This window comes from Dipteris shenzhenensis, chromosome 33 (genome assembly GCF_047967505.1).
Source record: "Dipteris shenzhenensis isolate YYH24624 ecotype China chromosome 33, Dip_SZ_1.0, whole genome shotgun sequence".
NCBI lineage: Eukaryota > Viridiplantae > Streptophyta > Polypodiopsida > Gleicheniales > Dipteridaceae > Dipteris > Dipteris shenzhenensis.
Window position 1 is genome coordinate 42,542,360 of NC_141628.1, and position 16,165 is coordinate 42,558,524.

The 16,165-nt window shown below is 44.6% G+C and overlaps 1 protein-coding gene across 2 annotated transcripts in view; it reads right to left on the bottom strand.

The window, feature by feature from the left end:
• Positions 1–16,165, bottom strand: part of LOC147880131 (carbon catabolite repressor protein 4 homolog 6-like) — a 98,170-nt gene that overhangs the window by 54,341 nt on the left and 27,664 nt on the right. The window lies entirely within an intron of this gene.

Consider the following 16,165-nt stretch of genomic DNA (forward strand, 5'->3'; position numbering starts at 1 on the left):
AAGAAGAATTATTTGCACAAGTCACCTTCTTTTTAGTAGGTGGAGGATGGCAATATGCCAAAAGGCACTTCTTAGAAGTGATGTGCTTAGAAGCACCACTATCAACATACCAAGTATTCAGTGTCTCACTGACACTGAGAGAGCATGCATCCTTTGAAGGATCATAACTACAAGTCAAGAAAGCATAAGGATCATCCTCAAAAGTGGCTGTAGCATCTGAACTACCCACTGAAGAATCTGAAATGCAAGACAAAAAGGCATAGTGCTCTTCCACAAAGTTGGCTATAACATCTCCCCCATCATGTGCATGAGGAGCTGATGCATCTAACACAGCCATACTTGAATCCCTTTTCTTTTCTTTAGCTATGCACTTCTTACACTCACCAATATATTGACCTGGCTTCTTGCAGTAGTGACAAATGCCCTTATCTGCATCACCCATAGCCTTATAAGAGGGCTGTCCTGAATCAGCTTTATGCTAATGTGCAGGCTGATTGGCATGTTGCTTTTGCTGCCTTTTTCCCTTGGGCTTAAACTTAGAAAGCATGGCATGCTCGCCAGCCCGTGTTGCCATATTTCTTCAAGTCTGCTCTTCCTGCAACAGAAGTCCTACCAACTCGTGAAAAGAGAGAGGATTGTTGCCCCCCCTCAATGACAAATTCAGCGAGGTGTGGAAACCAAAATAGGACTCAAGAAGAGAATTCAGAGTTTTGGTAATCATCTCTAAATCCGGAATAACTTCATCAATATTCATCAACTGCTCCCTCAAATCCTGAAGCTTCGTGAGGGGAGTATTCATGGATTCTCCATCATCCATATGCGTATGAGAAAGCTCTCTCTTCAAGAAGGAAACTCTGGCATCATTTCTTGCTGCAAACATACTCTCTAATATCTCCCAAGCTGCCTTTGAGGTCTTGCATGACCGAATGTGAGTAATAATGAACCTCTTGACAAAAAGAGAAATCACTCATAGAGCTTGTGCATCCCTAGAATCCCATCTTTTCTGCTTTGCTGTGGGAGCCACTGGAGCAGCAGCTCCAATTACTTGTGCTGCATTCTCTAGCACTGCCTCTAGATGTAGGAGTGACAGGTGTAGCCACAGAATTTGGCCTTGCTTCATCTCCATTGACATAATCCCAAAGATGTCTGCCAACCAAGATGTTGCGAACCATAAAACTCCACGAGGAATAGTTGGTGCCATCCAACTTATCCTCCTGTGTGAGGACTCCAAACACCTCATTGGGGTTGTTCTGAGCCATTTTTGCCAGATAAACTCAAAAACACAGCAAACTGAACAAGTAAAATCCCTTCCTGGGATGCAAAATGCACGACCAAAATCTGCCAAAGAAAATCTGCCCATAGTGACAAATACTGTCACAGCCTATCAAAGGCTCGAAATGCACCACAATGCTTTGCAAGTGCCCAAAAATCTGCAAAGAAAATTTGCAGAAAGTGGCAAAAGTCTGCAAATTGGCTCACACTGAGTCCAGAAATGCTTGCAAATCTCCCAAATGGTCTTTCAACTGTCAAATTGCATCCAAAATGCAAAAGCCCCAAATTTCTACAAGAAATTGCACCTGAAAGGGGCAAATCAACCAAAAGCCCCAAATTTTGCAAGCAAAACAAAAAAGCCCCAAATTTCTGGAGCAGGTTCTGCAACCTGACTGCAATGCCTGTAACAAAACAATATGCCCCAATTGCGCTCCTAGAATGCAAGCCAAACAATGGCTATTTGCAAGAATACCTGCAAGAATGCCTGCCAAAAAACACACCAAATGTGTACTGAGCAGGTACAGTCGTACGGATGGCATACAGCAAATGTACAATGCGATGACGCTCAGCTTGTACGGACGGTACGAAGATGTATGGAATGCGGAAGCTATACGGAATGTCAGTAGTTGGAATGCTGCGGGTGTACGGACGTCCTGCAACAGTACGACGCTGATGTACGGCTGACTGCAGTACGTACCTACGGATTGCTGCATAGTGTTGGCTGAACAATATAGAATGGTACGGACGAAGGATAGCTTGTACGATGACCTGCACGGCTGGTGATGGAAAACAGTACGGAATCCATACAGTCGTATGGACTGTACAGAATAGCAGCAGGAAGGCACAAGCTGGAGGCGAGAGGTTGGAGGCAGGAGCTAGACAAGGGAGCAACAGGAGCACGGGCAGGAAGAACCAGGTTCTGATACCAAATGTGAACAAAATGAGAGCAAGAAGAAGAAGAAGAAGAAGAATATATTATCGTCCTCTGAAGACCAAAACCGGCCTATGGGACCTGGGCAATACAATATCACAAGTACATGAAAGCTCCTCCCGAAGATGGGAGGGTGGAAAGAGAAACCACCTTCTAGGATTCAGGTGGATTCCTATGCTTGAAGAGCTTATACACAAATGTTCCTAAAGCTGAAGGTGACCCTTTATGCAGCAAATCAGCCAGTTTGTTATGTCCCTCAAGGAGGTGATTGAACTCTTCCCTAATGTGTGCATAGTGAGGGCATATCATTACCATGTGTTCTTCTGTTTCAACCATACCTTGATCACATAGTTGGCATATTCTACTCTCCCTTGGCATCTTTTTCCATCCCCCTGTTTCTATTTGCAGCTGGTGTGATCGGGTGCGAAGTGAGGCTAAATCCCTCCGTTTATGCACTGCTATAGGTGTACATATGTACTTCTGCGTTGTTGTCTCCCTTCCTGTATAAATTGACCAATATTCGGGGTTGATATATGTGCGATAGTACTCAAATTTATCTTTGTTTTCTGCTGTTTGCCATTTCCTGTGTAGTGCATTCAGCAGGTCATAATGAAAAGCCTCTTCATCAATCTCCTCTGAAGAGTAGTTCAAATACTCTTCTACTTCCCACTTCTTGAACCATTTTTTTAGGTCCTGTGCCCATCCGGATGTCAAAATCTTGCCTGAGCAAGAGAGTGAGCTGAACGTAAGTCTGCTGAATAGTGGACTGAAATGAAGTGAGTACAAAAGAGAAGTGAGGGGTTTTGTCTAAGTGACAAAACCCTATCTTATCCACTAACCGTAGTTAGGGATTAGACTGTGGTTAGGGGGAAAAACCTCATAGAGGGAAAAGTGCCCCTAACCTACTTATTACAATACACTGACCACTGCCTAGGATATGATAATAATTCTAACAGGCCTGCCCCAAAAAACCACCTCAATCTGGCCGACCCAAACAGGCCGCCCAGGCTGCTGCAAAACCGCCCTAAAAGGGCTCTCATGAAAAGGGCGCCTGGCCCACAAAACTAGGGCTTTGGCCCTCAATTCAAGGGCAGATGCCCTCCTATACATGCAAGGTCCAGCCCCCTTCCTTGCCTTTTTCTAGGCATGGTAGGCTGGCTGGAACCAGCCCTACCAGCCCTATACCTAGCTACCCAGGCTGCTGGTAACCCCGCCATGTTGCGCCCCTGTCAGGCCCTTCTCCAGCGCCGTACAAATTCGTACACCCTGCAGATGTCAGCGCCATGCAGCGCAGTACAGATCTGTACACCCTGCAGATGTCAGCACCATTTCACCGCCTCCTATTCTAGGTCCCTTGTGCTGGCCACTGCTTCGCCTTTTGCTGCTGCAGATCCATCCCAGCTCCAAGTACCTTCCATGTTCTTCAATGTGGGGTGCTGCCCATGTGGCAGCCCCCTCTCTTCCTTTTCTCTTGGGCACATCTTGCCCTATGTCCTCCCACACGCTCTCCTCATATGGGGGCTTACAAATGGGGAGGTGACCTTTCCAACAAAAGTTCACGTTTGAAGCCTTTGCAACCAATATGCTTCACACGCACAATTGAATAAAGAATGCTTCTATTGTCGACCAAGTGATGTGTGTCATGTTTCTTACTTGTTCACTCATAGCAAAGAATCTAATGAGATGTGGTTGGTTTCTGACCAATTTATCTCAGATATGAAAATTAATTATCTATTATACATTTGAGGTATTTGAGCATTCACTTCACCACAGCCACAATTTCTCCACTGTTGTGTGCCAAAGCAAGCAATTTTGGCCAATTATAGGCTACAACACCCAACCACACATAACATGTGCTGCTGCACACTGTCTATCTAAATATGGTTGTGCACCCTCACGCAATACATAAAGAAGCAGATTGCACACACGTGCCATTGCAATATGAGTGTGTGAATGGTCTAGTGAGTGCAGCTATTGCTCAGGGGGTGAAGCTATATTGTCTTGTGGGTTTAGGCCCAACCATCTGTCAATTGATTAGGCTGCCTTGGACGGCGGGCCATAGAATGTATATGGATGAGAAAGAAAAAGAATACCAAGGCAAGAAGATAGAATGGAGGAGCTCTCACTTCCCCTTATAGCAATCTCTGGTTCCTGACACGAATACCAAATTCTTCTCCCATTATGTATGAGATCAGTACCAATGTCACGATCTGTGACGTATTCCTTTCTCTATTTCTAGACTTATGGATGGTTTGATGAATGGACACTTGTGGAAAGGTATGCCCTTTCGACGGGACACTTCCTATGAGGCACAACCCTTCACAAGAGACACTCTATTGAAGAGACACTCCTATTGTAATGTACCCTCTCATCGAGGGTCACACCCTTCACAAGGGGTACACACCTCTTCATGCACATACACTTTGGAGTACACACCTTTTCATGTGTGACTCTTCACTCTCTATATAAGAGAGGCCCAATTGTATGGATGACACTACAGATACCCTACAGACATTCAAGCAATACAATTATTCCTTGTTCTCTGCTATTTCAGTCTCCTTTCTGTTCCTTAGCACATTTCTAAATATAGTAAATCTAGGATTTCTTACAGTGGTATCAGAGCAAATTTCGCTCCTGCCTGTAGGAAATGCCCCCCACCTTCTAGTGCCTATCTGATACATTTCTTTCCGCTAGAAGGATATCCATGCACATTGTGCATGGAAGAGATGGAGAGAATGAGGGTAAAAATTTTTAGCGCCAACCCTGCCTAAAGTCGTCAATGGCCTCTCCATCTCCCACACATCACGAGTTGATGTGAATGGACACAACAAAGATTGTGTCTTTTCATGTGCTTGGGCTGTCCCAAAACCAAGGGGCGCACCTTTTCCACCATCGGACACACCTTTTGATGAAGAGTTTTAACGCCTCACCCAAGGGACACACCCCATCGTGGAAAAAAGGACACACCTCTTCATGTGGGGACACCCCTTTTGAAAACAGGGTCACACCCCTTCATGAAAAGGTACACCTATTCCAAGGGTCACACCCCTTCGAATAGGCACACCTTTTGGCACCAAGCACTTATAAAAAGGGTACCTAGAGGGGTTAAAAAGAAAAACCCAACCCCAAACCTTAGGTCTACCCTAGATTACCCAAGGGTCAACTAAACCCACCCTTTAATTTTTGGGGCAACCACCCAACGTAGGCAGCCCAAACGAAAAAAGGGCGCACCTTTTCAATGCCCATGCAGATTTTCGTCATTTCGCTCAGCCTACCTGCGCAGCCCCTAGCCTCGCCATTTCGCTCAGCCTACTTGCGCAACCCCTAGCCATTTCGCTGCCCTGCTCCCCTCGCCATGTGCAGCCTTAGCCTCGCCAGTTTTCCGGCCTTGTTTCCTGCCAGCCTGCAGCGTGAAAACAGCGCCAGCCAGCCTTTTCTGCCGCAAATCAACCTGCAGCCTTGAAAGCCTGCCATTTCTACCGTGATCCAGCCTGCAACCAGTTTTCGCCATTGACAGCCTGACTCCCCCCCTTCTGTTTCGCCAGTCTTTCCTAACATCAGCAGCATGGTGCACCAGCCCCTATCGCGATCCAGAATTGGGTACCTTGCAGCCTATTGCGCCATAGACAACCTGCCCCTTTGTGGCGCTACATTTTCCTGCCAGATCAGCAGTAGTTTCAGCCTCCTATCGCGATGAAGACAGTTTGTTAAATGCGCCATGTTCCTGCTTTCCAATCCGGACCAGCCACGCCCCGATCTGCTCCTCGCAACCCACTGCAACATGGACATCCGGACAGAAATCTGCAGGCCTTTTCTACGCAACAAATTGGCAGATTAAATCAATGCCAGGTGGATTCTTCCATTCTACTTTTAAGGATTCTCTTGTCATTATCCAATTACAGCAAATGAAAGACGCTCCCTTAAAGCATGGAAACCCCTGGTAAATCACCCGGCATTTCAAGGACACCTCAAGCATCATCTACCACACAATATCGTGTTCAGATTGCACAACCAGCCCATTTCGGAGCTATTGCATCGTGGGTCTTCTATGTCACGTGCCCTCCTAGTGATTTGGACCACATCCTATACCTTCTGCGTGAGGCACCTCAGTTACATTACTTCCTCAGCACAATCCTGGTTGTGTTCCACGAGACACGAAGATACCCAGAACCCACGAGTTTGCTGTCCATCTTTGGAGAGATTTTACCCCTCAGCTTCAACATCTCCATAGTACTCTCCACCTCCTTCAGTTCCCAGATATGCTCCTATACAGGTTGTACCTTCCCCAAGACAGTATTTACACTCTGAAGGCACTCCTCCTGGATATCCTCCATTTCCGACAACAGCTCCTTATCCCTTCTCAGATCCGTGGACTCTGCAACCTACTCCTGTACTCTCACGAGCAGTAACACCCATTTCGGCATCACCAGTGTTACCTCAAACAGGACCTCCTTTACCATATTTCCACGGGTGGTTCCATCCTGCCTCGCCTGCCCCCTCCAACATGGGCAACCTCAGGGAGCAGCCCGAATCCTCTTCCAGAAATGGTACAAACTAGAGCGCAGGTTCGTGCTTTTCTCACGGGGACCTCAGATATGTCGCAACACTTGCGTGCAGCCTCTCCAAAGATTAAAGACTCAAGTCCAAAAAAGACCCCTGAAGTCAACGTACAAGGCGAAACACTACTGCAACTTCAAATTTCCCAGCTTGAGGACAGCATCTCCGACTTGGTCCAGAAAGTCCAACAACTTCAAGATTCTCGCAGTACCACCTATACAGAGGATGACGTGACGCAACCAGACGACTATGCGGATTCATTCCCACCTGAGGTAGAAAACACTGAACTACGTGCCCTCTACCATTTACTTCAAGCTTTCAAAACTAAAAGACTTGACATCAAACTTCTGGAAGCCTACACTGGTCAACGCAATCGCCGAACAGTTGACCAATGGCTCGCAAAAATGCGTATGTATTTTGATACTGTTGACCTCACTGAAGGCAAAAAGATCGCCTTGGCAGCCTCCCTCCTTAAGGATACAGCTTTTCTATGGTGGCAAAGACGCTTAAAGGACGGCAAAAGTGTGTTAACATGGGAACGTTTTAAACACGTGCTCCGTAAGCAGTTCATACCTACCAATGCGAACTTCCAAGCACATTTAAAACTCCGACAGTTGGAGCAAACGGGCTCCCTGTCTTCCTACATCTCTCAATTCACCACATTGGTGCTGGAGATTGATGGTTTAACTGAGGATGATCGCCTTCATGCTTTCATCTCAGGCCTAAATCCCTCGTTACGCATTGATGTCCTTAAAGCTAACATCACCACCACGGCTGGCGCTATTGCTTACGCAGAGCGCATTACAGATTTCCAAAACACAGGGAAGCAGAGTGCTAATTGCACACAGAACTCTACTATGGCCAAAGGTGCTCGCCCTCAAGATAACCCCAGGTTTAGAAAAACTCGGGTAATCAAGGTCAGCGACAGTCTCAAGATCCCCACAAGTCTTAGAAATCATATGCTGGATTCCAACAGAAGCACCCCTCCAAGGATCGCGCCTCTTCTTCTTCACAAAGTGATTACCGTCATCCCCAACATAAAGGTGCGGCCACTGACAAGAAGAACAACTCCAGCACAAAAGGACTTTGTACCATCTGTACAGGCGACCATAGATGGTTCGATTGTCCCAAGCGACCAAAGCCAAATTCCAATATGCAACCTAGCACTTCCCAAACAGAAGATGCTACCCCAGCACAAGACAAGAAAGGCAAAGCTGTTCGAATGGCAAATACCATCCACCTGAGCCTTGCCAGCAACCCCGAACCTTCCCTGGCCACTCAAGTACTTTGTGTTTAAGGATCGATTCGTGGAACAACGGTCACTATCCTCATCGACAGTGGCTGCTCTCATAACTTCCTAGCTAGTTCTATGGTCGACAAACTTCAATTGACCACCAATCCTAGTCTCATGGACTATCAGATTGAACTCGCAAATGGAACTAACTTCTTGTGCAACACCAGGATCAAAAACTTGTCTTTTCGCATCCAACACTATACGGACAAGTTCAACTTCGACATCATGCCTCTTTCTCGGTACGATGTCATACTCGGACAACAGTGGCTCTACGACTATGATCCATCAATCAGTTTTCGCAGCCATACTATCCACTTTGTCCACCAGGGAAAACTTATTGAGCTAACTGGTTCTAGGGACTCTCCTACTATGATTTTGATACATTGTTATAACTCCTTTGTTGCTTGGGTAGTTTATGCTCCCAATTATAACCCCAGTTGCCTCTGCCCTAGAAGTAAAGAAGTGGGTTCGTAAACTTCAAGTAAAGACTTCACTTCTGTTGGTTACGGCAGTAGAGCAGACACCAACAAAGGATCCTCCTGAATACCTCAACCAACCTTTTTTCCAGCCCTACCTGGATATTTTTCCAGGGGAATTGCCAAAGCAGTTACCACCTCGACGACTAGTGGATCACCCAATCGAACTTATTCCCGGCAGTAATCCACTGTCGAAACCTCCTTATCGGGTTTCTTACACTCAAAATGAAGAAATCCAAAGACAGGTCACCCAACTACTCGACAAAGGTCACATTCGGCCCAGTCGCAGCCCTTTCGGATCTCCTGTACTACTTGTGGAAAAAAAGAATAAGTCAATGCGCCTCTGCATCGACTACCGAGCCCTCAACAAGCTCACTATCAAAAACAAGTATCCATTGCCTCGCATCGATGACCTCTTCGATCAACTTCTACATGCAACACAATTCTCAAAGATTGATCTTCGTTCAGATTATCATCAAATTCGCATACGAGAAGGCGATGAGTACAAGACAGCTTTTCGAACAAAGTATGGACACTATGAATGTTTGGTCATGCCTTTTGGGTTAAACAATGCCCCGGCCACATTCATGACACTAATGAACGACATCTTCAGGCCTTTCCTCGATAAGTTCGTCGTCGTTTACCTCGATGACATCCTCGTTTTTAGCAGATCCCTACATGAGCACAAACAACATCTTCACCAAGTTTTTGAAGTTCTCCGCGCAAATTCTCTCTACATCAACATTGAGAAGAGTGAGTTCTTCAAGACCCAACTCGAATATTTGGGACATGTTATTTCAGCTCAAGGCATCTCTGTGGATCCCAAGAAGGTCGAGGTAATCCGAAACTGGCCTACTCCTAAGAATGTTCATGATGTCTGCTCTTTTCTCGGATTGGCAAACTTCTACCATACAAAGGTCTATCAGTTTTCCAAAATCGCAGCTCCTATGTCCGAATTATTGAAACGCACAGCAGTTTTTCAGTGGGTTCCCGAAACAGAGTATAGTTTCCAACAACTCAAGCAAGCACTCACTACCACACCAGTTATGGCTATTGCTGACCCAAACCTTCCATTTGAGGTCATGACCGACCCTTCCGACATCGCTACAGGAGCAGTCTTGATGCAAGAAGGCAGAGTTATTGCTTTTGACAGCCATAAACATTCTAATATCCAAACCCAATACCTGGTTTATGATAAGGAGTTTCTTGCCGTTGTACATGCTTATCGCTCTTGGAAACATTATCTCATGGGAGCTGACTCGGTGGTCAAGACAGACCATCACTCTCTAAAGTATAACTTTACTCAGCCAATCATGAACACTCGACAAGCACACTGGGTTGAGTTTCTGGCCAACTTTCACATGACCATTAAGTACATACCAGGACTACGCAATGTAGTTGCGGATGCTCTCAGCAAGGTAACTCTAGCATCAGCTATGGTAATCTCTACATTATTTGTGGATGTTCCGAATTCATTCAAAGGGAAGTATTTCAATGATAAAGACTTCGGCACAGCCATACAAATTCTTTTAAAAGATCAACCTTCGACTTCCAAACAGAAGATTTTCTCATCCTATTCTTATACGGACGACCTTCTGTATTATCAAGATCGCGTCTGTGTACCACATGACAAGGATGTTCGACGTCTTTTGTTAAAAGAGCATCATGTAGTTCCTTATGCTGCCCATCCAGGTATCAACAAGACTTATAGGTTACTCAGTGCAACATACTACTGGCCTCAGATGAAAAGCGACGTCATCAAAATGGTTACATCTTGCTTATCTTGTCAACAAATGAAAGCAAGCCGACGACTTACAGCAGTACCCTGACATTTTACAGCAGTATTTTCAGAATTTACCGTGATATTTTCTGCATCAGTTCATTATCTCCACCAGGGTCTTATTTTGAGTGGGAGGGGATGTCACAATCTGTGACGTATTCCTTTCTCTATATCTAGACTTATGGATGGTTTGATGAATGGACACTTGTGGAAGGGTATGCCCTTTCAACGGGACACTTCCTATGAGGCACAACCCTTCACAAGAGACATTCTATGGAGGAGACACTTCTATTGTAATGTACCCTCTCATCAAGGGTCACACCCTTCACAAGGGGTACACACCTCTTCATGCACATACACTTTGGAGTACACACCTTTTCATGTGTGACTCTTCACTCTCTATATAAGAGAGGCCCAATTGTATGGATGACACACTACAGATACTACAGACACTCAAGCAATACAAATACTCCTTGTTCTCTGCTATTTCAGTCTCCTTTCTCTTCCTTAGCACATTTCTACTATGGCCAAGGTGCTCACCCTCAAGATAACACCAGGTTTCGAAAAAACTCCAATAATCAAGGTCAGCGACAGTCTCAAGATCCCCAAAAGTCTCAGAAATCGTATGCTCGATTCCAACAAAAGCACTTCTTCAAGGATCGCACCTCTTCTTCTTCACAAAGTCATCACCAACATCTCCAACATAAAGGTGCGGCCACTGACAAGAAGAACAACTCCAGCACAAAAGGACTTTGTACCATCTGTACAGGCGACCATAGATGGTTCCATTGTCCCAAGCGACCAAAGCAAAATTCCAATATGGAACCTAGCACTTCCCAAACAGAAGATGCTACCCCAGCACAAGACAAGAAAGGCAAAGCTGTTCAAATGGCAAATGCCATCCACCTGAGCCTTGCTAGCAACCCCAAACCTTCCCTAGCCACTCAAGTACTTTGTGTTCAAGGATCGATTCGTGGAACAACGGTCACTATCCTCATCGACAGTGGCTGCTCTCATAACTTCCTAGCTAGTTCTATGGTCGACAAACTTCGGTTGACCACCAGTCCTAGTCTCATGGACTATCATTGAACTCGCAAATGAAACTACCTTCTTGTGCAACACCAAGATCAAAAACTTGTCTTTTCGCATCCAACATTATACGAACAAGTTGAACTTCGACATCATGCCTCTTTCTCGGTACGATGTCATACTCGGACAACAGTGGCTCTACGACTATGATCCATCAATCAGTTTTCGCAGCCATACTATCCAGTTTGTCCACCAACGAAAACTTATTGAGCTAACTCGTTCTAGGGACTCTCCTTCAACCCCAGTTGCCTCTGCCCTACAAGTAAAGAAGTGGGTTCGTAAACTTCAAGTAAAGACTTCACTTCTGTTGGTTACGGCAATAGAGGAGACACCCAACAAAGGATCCTCCTGAATACCTCAACCAACCTTTTTTCCAGGCCTACCTGGATATTTTTCCACAGGAATTGCCAAAGCAGTTACCACCTCGACGACTAGTGGATCACCCAATCGAACTTATTCCTGGGAGTAATCCACCGTCGAAACCTCGTTATCGGGTTTCTTACGCTCAAAATGAAGAAATCCAAAGACAAGTGACCGAGCTACTCGACAAAGGTCACATTCGGCCCAGTCGCAACCCTTTCGGATCTCCTATACTACTTGTGGAAAAAAAGAATAAGTCAATGCACCTCTGCATCGACTACCGAGCCCTCAACAAGCTCACTATCAAAAACAAGTATCCATTGCCTCGCATCGATGACCTCTTCGATCAACTTCTACACGCAACACAATTCTCAAAGATTGATCTTCGTTCAGATCATCATCAAATTCGCATACGAGAAGGCGATGAGTACAAGACAGCTTTTCGAACAAATTATGGACACTATGAATACGAGAAGGCGATGAGTACGAGAAGGTCATGCCTTTTGGGTTAAACAATGCCCCGGCCACATTCATGACACTAATGAGCGACATCTTCAGGCCTTTCCTCGATAAGTTCGTCATCGTTTACCTCGATGACATCCTCGTTTTCAGCAGATCCCTACATGAGCACAAACAACATCTTCACCAAGTTTTTGAAGTTCTCCGCGCAAATTCTCTTTACATCAACATTGAGAAGAGTGAGTTCTTCAAGACCCAACTCGAATATTTGGGACATGTTATTTCAGCTCAAGGCATCTCTGTGGATCCCAAGAAGGTCGAGGTAATCCGAAATTGGCCTACTCCTAAGAATGTTCATGATGTCCACTCTTTTCTCGGATTGGCAAACTTCTACCATACAAAGGTCTATCAGTTTTCCGAAATCGCAGCTCCTATGTCCGAATTATTGAAAAGCACAGTAGTTTTTCACTGGCTTCTCGAAACAGAGTATAGTTTCCAACAACTCAAGCAAGCACTCACTACCACACCAGTTATGGCTATTGCTGACCCAAACCTTCCATTTGAGGTCATGACCGACGCTTCCGACATCGCTACAGGAGTAGTCTTGATGCAAGAAGGCAGAGTTATTGCTTTTGACAGCCATAAACATTCTGATATCCAAACCCGATACCCGGTTTATGATAAGGAGTTTCTTGCCGTTGTACATGCTTATCGCTCTTGGAAACATTATCTCATGGGAGCCGACTCGGTGGTCAAGACAGACCATCACTCTCTAAAGTATATCTTTACTCAGCCAGTCATGAACGCTCGACAAGCACGCTGGGTTGAGTTTCTAGCCAACTTTCACTGAGTACATTCCAGGACTACGCAATGTAGTTGCAGATGCTCTCAGCAGGTTAACTCTAGCATCAGCTATGGTAATCTCTACATTATCTCTGGATGTTCCGAATTCATTCAAAGGGAAGTATTTCAATGATAAAGACTTCGGCACACTAGTATAAGTTCTTTCAAAAGATCAACCTTCGACTTCCGAACAGAAGATTTTCTCATCCTATTCTTATACGGACGATCCTCTGTATTATCAAGATCACGTCTGTGTACCACATAACAAGGATGTTCGACGTCTTTTGTTAAAAGAGCATCATGTAGTTCCTTATGCTGCCCATCCAGGCATCAACAAGACTTATAGGTTACTCAGTGCAACATATTACTGGCTTCAAATGAAAAGCGACGTCATCAAAATGGTTACATCTTGCTTATCTTGTTAACAAATGAAAGCAAGCCGACGACTTCCAACAGGACTTCTTCAGCCTCTTCCAGTTCCAACTGAAAGGTGGGAAAGTATTTCCATGGATTTCATTACAACACTACCACGATCCTCCCGAGGTAACACTCAGATTATGGTAATTGTTGATCGATTGTCCAAAATGGCACATTTGTCGCTTGCAAAAGCAGTGCACAAGCTCCAGACATCGCCAAACTCTTCATACAACACATCTTCCGACACTATGGATTGCCCAAGAATATCATATCCGACAGAGATCCTAAGTTTACCAGTCACTTTTGGATTTCACTGTTCGAATCTTTGGGTACAACTCTACTATTCAGTTCAGCCTACCACCCAAAATCAGATGGCCAGACTAAAAGAGTCAACCAAGTTCTTGAAGAAATGCTTCGACATTATATTAAGTCACGCCTAGCAACTTGGGAAGAGTATCTACCACTCCTTGAGTTTGCTTATAATAACTCTTTCCATAGTGCCATCAGCATGACTCCATTTCAAGCAGCTTATGGACACACTCCGATTGTACCAACGAATTTTGTACTTCAACATCGAGTGGCCCTAGCTGATCAACTGGTTCAAGAAATGCAAGACATTCTACTCCAAGTCAGGGATCATATGTGGAAAGCGCAAGAGCGGTATCAACGGTCTGCCAACAAACATCGGCGTCACCTGGAATTTAACACTGGTGACATGGTGCTATTGTTTGTAGCCCCTCATCGCTATAAGACAGTTAAGTCTGTGTTTCCTAAGTTGCGACCAAGATACTATGGACCTTTCCAGATCATCAAGAAAAATTCATCTTTAAGTTACAAATTGGAATTACCACCATCATGGGGTAAAATCCATCCGACATTTCATATTTCTTGGCTAAAGACGTACATTCCAGGCGATGAAGCAGTTCCTCCTCGAGTGATTATGTCCCAGAAATCGAAGACAATTATGTTCTCCTTATTCCTAAGCGTATTCTGGACCATCGACAGTGAGAGACTCGACATCGACTTATCACAGAATTCCTTGTTCTTTGGCGAGATTTGGACGACTCCGACGCTACTTGGCAATCTGATGAAGACTTACAGCAGTACCCTGACATTTTACAACAATATTTTCAGAATTTACCTTGATATTTTCTGCATCAGTTCATTATCTCCACCAGGGTCTTATTTTGAGTGGGAGGGGATGTCACGATCTGTGACGTATTCCTTTCTCTATTTCTAGACTTATGGATGGTTTGATGAATGGACACTTGTGGAAGGGTATGCCCTTTCGACGAGACGCTTCCTATGAGGCACAACCCTTGCCCTTTGGACGAGACACTTCCTATGAGGCACAACCCTTCACAAGAGACACTCCTATTGTAATGTACCCTCTCATCAAGGGTCACACCCTTCACAAGGGATACACACCTCTTCATGCACATACACTTTGGAGTACACACCTTTTCATGTGTGACTCTTCACTCTCTATATAAGAGAGGCCCAATTGTATGGATGACACTACAGATACCCTACAGACATTCAAGCAATACAATTATTCCTTGTTCTCTGCTATTTCAGTCTCCTTTATGTTCCTTAGCACATTTCTAAATACAGTAAATCTAGGATTTCTTACAACCAATGAGCATCACAATGGCCAGTACAATGAGCTTGTGATGATTGAAAACACGAGAGCATCTCTTGTATTGAATGAGCGAAACTGCCAGACAGCCAATAATGTCCCAATTGTATCTGCAACACCGGTCACAGTAAAATGTGGAGGAGGAAAGATGATCCTCTATCAAAGTAGTGAACATAGCAAGCATGAGCATCCAAACACATCTTATAAAAAAGTGAAATGGCCTCCTGGGAAACCATGGACATTTAGCCCCAATAATTGAAAAACAAGGTTGCTAACACTGAGCATGGATTGTAGACCCACACGAAAGCTGATTAGCAACTCAAAAGCAATGCCATGGACTTGTAAACTCCATGAAGCAACAAGCAAAAGGGGCAAAGGATACCCATGATGTGAAGCTTGATCTCCACTTTCACATAATGCCTTTGAGGCACTCACTCTCCTTATTAATTCATATATTGATCATGAATGAAACAAGAACAAAAATAAGCTCATTTGTGATTGTAAAGTTCAAACATCAAAACAATTGTTGTTCCCACACACAAAGCCGAGGTCTTAAAAAGAACACTAAGATTAAGAATGCATTAACCAAACATAGTCAATGTGTACTCACCTTATGTATCAGAGTGCTAATACATGTACGTAAAAGAACACTAAGATTAAGAATGCATTAACCAAACATAGTCATTGTCTTATGTATTAAAGTGCTAATACATGTACCTAAATGAAGCCAAAATATTTCCCACATACACGTTATTGTCAGACTCCATCATTGTTAGAAATGACCCAATAGAGGGTACACACAGCGGAAGACTGATAGTATTTCCCAGGAGCTCAGACAGTGTGGGGTGGGGTGTGGAATCACAAACTTCGTAACTTAATGTGCATAGATGTGCAAGCCAATAAATGGGCAATGCTCAGAGACAAATATAGAAGCAACTCTTTATATTTCCGTCCGTCCACAAAGTAGAACAGGATACAATACCAAAAGGTTCTCCTACTAGATGTCAAGCACTTCTAGATCTCTGAGCCCGTGTGCTCCACCTCAAGC